This window comes from Passer domesticus, chromosome 2, assembly GCF_036417665.1.
Source record: "Passer domesticus isolate bPasDom1 chromosome 2, bPasDom1.hap1, whole genome shotgun sequence".
Taxonomy (NCBI): Eukaryota; Metazoa; Chordata; class Aves; order Passeriformes; family Passeridae; genus Passer; species Passer domesticus.
The window spans coordinates 112637288-112642263 of NC_087475.1; the positions used below are offsets into that span (position 1 = coordinate 112637288).

At 42.0% G+C, this 4976-nt stretch overlaps 1 non-coding gene across 1 annotated transcript; it reads right to left on the reverse strand.

Moving 5' to 3' along the window:
• Positions 1–3868: 3868 nt before the first annotated feature.
• Positions 3869–4049, reverse strand: LOC135295672 (U2 spliceosomal RNA). The gene has a single exon (XR_010357811.1). It is a non-coding gene; the product is annotated as a U2 spliceosomal RNA (small nuclear RNA).
• Positions 4050–4976: the final 927 nt, after the last annotated feature.

Below are 4976 nucleotides of genomic sequence, written 5' to 3' on the forward strand. Positions count from 1 at the left end.
GTGGTTTGTGTAAAACTCCTACGCTAATCAAGGCATTCTCCTGGATAGACGAGCTCACCATGTCTCAGGCAGACAACCACTGGACTTCTACATGAGCAAGATAAACAGCATATTTTCAATTGCAATTCAAAGAACCTTCAATCCACTGTAGAAATAAGACTATAAATTATAGTAGAAACTAGTTTTAGCTGGAAATGTGCTGGATCCAAAAATGACAGCATTTAAGATTTAAGTTGGAATATAGACAGAGTGAGGAATGGTTTACCATTGGGAGCAGCTTGAAGTCCTGAATCATCAGGGAACAGATGGACATTCCATTGAGACATTGCTCTCAGAAAGAGCATCTTGCCAAAGAAATGAACACAAATCTTTGGAGACAATTCATTCTTTATATAACCCAAACGTGTTTGTTTTTTGTTTGTTGGTGTTTTTTTGCCTTACAACCTGTTTCATTTCTCTGAATTTCACTCCGAATGCATGGGGACCCATTTGCTGCAGGCTGTTTTGTCTGGTTGTTCTGCTTAGAGCTTTTCCCAGTGGTGGCACACAGTCATCTTTCTTTCAGATGTGGTATTAGCTACAAAAAAGGCACATAGTTAGATGTGGCAAATTCTAGTATATTACTTGAATCTATTTCTTAGGAGGAAATTATGTCCTTTATGTATATGGAGGGCGAGATATGGACAGTTCTATTTCTGTGGCACCCTGTTGCATTCAAATTCACATCACTATTATGTAACAGCAAGTGGTCTTTAGTCTCCCCCTGTTGCCAAGTTGTTTTTTGCCAAAATGCTGTCTGCCTTTGGAATAGCAATCATAATGTTAGGAAAATTAATCCACAAACATCAGAGGTTTATGTCCAAAAAGGAGACAGAGGAGCCCTTTTACTTTATTTGAATAAAGGGAGAGGGCATGGGACATTTCCCCTGGGGTGTCTCAGTTTTTTGGAGGACACAGCCTCCTTTTTATCCTGATTTCCTGGGCACATTTCCCTCTCTCTTTCCCCACTGGCTGAAGTACTTGAGAAGTACAGACTTCCCAATATGCCTGATCCCAAAGACTTCCCTCTAATGTATAACCCCCCTTTTAATTTTTAATTCTTATGGAATTTAGGGGTTTTCCCCATTGTTTGTTTCATCTTTCAATGTCCAATTTCATTTATCAGAAAACCTGAAGTTTATTTGTAAAAGCAAATATCTTTTTCCATTCATCAATCAGTGGAATCCTTCCCATTGTTTCTTTTATCTCCCAGTGCTAGTTTTATCTACCAACAGACCCACAGCTTGTTTGTAAAGACAAATCTGCCATTCCTCTCAATAACATTTTCATGAGATAAATGAGAGAAAAGTCCTATTACAATTAGTACAAGGACATATTCTAATGAAAATCCTTGTGCAGAGGAAAAGCAGTGGGTGATGTTCCCACAAAGCTATGACTGAAATCTTCACTTGTCCTTCTTCTTTCCCCAGTTCTTTGATCATTAAAGCCATTTCCAATATTAATAATTTATTTATAATTTTTTGTCCATTTTTGCTCAGATGAAAAAGAAGAGATACAATCTCCTCCATTACAAATCTGTATTTCTGGATTGATTTTCCTCAGAAAATAATTTGAGCTCTTTTTAGAAAGGCAAGCAGAAAGGGATTTAGGTTTCTGCACTGAGAAAAGAAATGTGAAGTACTGAGTTGTTATGAGTAAGCCTAATTTGATTTAAGCAGAACAGATTTAAGAGTGGAAATTAGGATCTGGCATCTTGTTTCTTCCTGAGATATAATGTAAGATGGAAATGATAAATATTAAAAAAGATCTGATATGATACAACAGAAATGCTGACAAAATTATTCTTTAGTCATGCTGCTTATTATTATACATGCATTTAATATCACAGGAAAAAGCCCTCCTACTTATTTTACTAATTTTTTAAGCTCCAGAAAATGAACCTGTTGTTATTCAACCAGTTTCTGTTCATGGGAAACCTTGAGCACTTCAATCAATTTCCTTCAAGCACCAGTTTTTAAATCTGCAAAAAATACGTTTCTCTATGTCAGAGCAAAGAGCTTGACTTAAGAAAGATCACCTCCCCGGCTCTGAAAATATAATTTTGGGGATTTAATTTTTTTGTTTTTAAATCTTGGACAATGTTTAAAATTAAAGTGCTTTGAGCAATATTATTAACAGAACCACTACAGAGATACCAGAGTGGGAAGGGCTGGGGGAGCTGTGTGCAATACTGCATGGTGTTAGTGTCTGCCTAGCTCAAGTGATGACTGGCACAATTACTCATCCCATAGCAATATGTTTGGCACCAGAACAAGGAATTCACGCTTCTGTAACCAAATGCACTGGCGAGCAGCAGAGGCATTGGGAAGGCTCATCTGAGTGATTTTTGCTTGGCTTCACTTTGGCACCCATCTCCAGCTCCTGCTGAGCCCATATTAAATGGTGCAAAAAATCAAACTGTTTCATACCGATTTCAAAGGAGGTGAGTTTTCACAGCTCCCTGGTCATTTCTAACAAGCTGTGTCTACAGCAAGTCCCTTCTGGGTCTGGCACAGCTACTGTCAGCTCTTCTACAAAAAACTAGTAGCCTGTGACTGACGATGTATAAAATGAAATATTACTTTTTTTTTCTTGGTTTTCCTTGCTTGATGCAAAGCCCACTGTAGGTCCCTTTGTTCTTCACATGAGTGGAGATTAATACTTTTCATAATGAAAGATAGGCATGAATGACCTCCCTCTGAGATGGGCAAAGGTGACTGCAGAGGGGGCTGCAGGAGTGCTGGGCAAGTGGTCTGGTTTTTTTCTCCTTGCTATTTGCTTTTATATTACAAAGGACAAATTTGGGACTGTGCATGGCAAATCTCAGCCAGGCCGAAATCAGTGTTTTCTCCTACTGAATATCAGATTGCCTCTGCTGAGGATCAGCATTCAGCACTGCCACAAGGCATTTCACAGCACATTAATTAATCTGGAGATCCAACCAATACACCTCAGGATCCTGACAACACTGCAGTGCCATGCTTTGGGCCATCTCACCCTGAATGCAGCCTGACTTCATGCCAACACACCAAGAAGCCAGACTTCCCGCAGTACTGATGGGTAATGCAGGACCTGGTAGAGCCTGTTGTGACCAAGACAGCTCCTTGTGGAACCTCAGAAGGCCTTCTGTAAGTGTGGCCTGCAGTTCCTGCCAGCTTTCTTCCTGTTGCCTGGTTGGCCTTAGCTGCTGCCCAAGGGGAAAGAATCCAGCACCAGCTTGTCAGTGAGCAGCTAAAGGTGTTTTCTGTATTTGCCATGCATGTGCATTACTTGGGGTCACAGAATGCTGTGGGCTGGAAGAGGCTTTAGAGTCCACGTGATTCCATCCCCCCTGCCATAGGCAGGGATGTCTTCCACTAGAACCAGGTTGCTCCAAGCCCTGTCCAACCTGGCCTTCAGCTTCCCTGGGTAACCTATGCCAGGGCCTCACCACCCTCACAGGGAAGAATTTCTTCCTAACATTTAATCCAAATTTACTTTTCTAGTTTAAAACCATTTCATCTTTTCCTATGACTATATGCTCATATAAAAAAGCTGCTCTCTCTCTGTTACAAGCCCCCTTTGGTCACTGGAAGCTCTGAGTTCTCCCTGAAGCCTTCTCTTCTCCAGGCTGAACACCCCCAGCTCTCCCAGCCTGTCTGCAGAGCAGAGGGGCTCCAGCTCTTGGAGCATCTCTGTGTCCCTGCTCTGGATCTGCTCCAACACGTCCATGTCATTCTTATGTTGGAGACCCCAGAGCTGGATGCAGAACTCCAGGTAGGGTCTCATGAGGGCAGAGTAAAGAGAAAAATTCACCTTCTTTGACCTTCTGTTTGGTGCAGCTCAAACCTACCAGTGCACCATTCCCAGAGTCACTGCAGTACTGGGGCAATGCCTGAAGCAGAGAGAGCAAGCTCCACGTCCAATCCCATGCCCCAAAGTCTGTTTAATATAAAATCCTCTCACCAAGGACATATCAGATATTCAACTTTTAAGATCAGATACTACACTTGGCCAACACCAGCAGCAAATCTGTCCTTTCTTTTTGCACGGTTCCTTCAAAAGAATAGATGATTGTAGATGATCCAGCTGGTGACAATACTTATCATTGTCTTATTTCTTAGCCTGGAGTTTGTGAAAGGAAAAAGCTACAGTAAAGCCACTTCAGTTCTCCTTCTGCTCATCTTTGGGACTTTTAATAAAATGTCAAGCTCCATCCCTTGCTGGGATGGGGCCGGTTCATGGGGAATTTTGGGTGCAACCCAAGCAGCGTTTTGGCCTTTCTTGTCCCAGACTAAGATGCTTCCATGACAGCAACATCAGATGCCTGAAACCAAGCCCCCACCTCCAACAACCAGCACCACAAACCAAAGCAAGTCCCTGGTGCCAACAACATTTGAAGATTCCCTCAGAACAGTACTAAGTTTTGATAAAGTACTGCATTGTCAGCTGCGAGGCACATGTCATCACTTAAGGTTTGTAGTAGGGTAATTGAGATCCAAGCTTAGAGGCAGATCTTTCACTTTCTCTGTGTCAATGACCTTGAGAAATGTGACGTTTTTAACAGCAGGTAGCAGCTACTAGAGATTTTTCTGTTAACGTAGAAAATGAAAAAGGTACAGGAGGAGTGAAATTATTGTTCCGAAATGGGCTGCCTCCACTCACATGCTGGCTGATTGCACACATCCATATTCTGCAGTGCCAACTCCTTCTCCTCATACAGTTGTATTTTTGGCTTTGTTCCCCAGTGTAAATCAGCCAGAGTCTCCACAGTGATGGTGTCAGGTGTCAGTCTGGTGCTTGGTTTCAGCCCAGCTCCTCAAAGTTTGCCATAAATAAAGACATAGAGAGGCAGCAGGTGGGTGTCATTTCTTCCCCAGACCCTTGGCAGCTACCTGGGACTCTTGTGAGAAAGTCTTCAAATAGTGTTGGAAAAACCCTCTGTATAACTACAATAA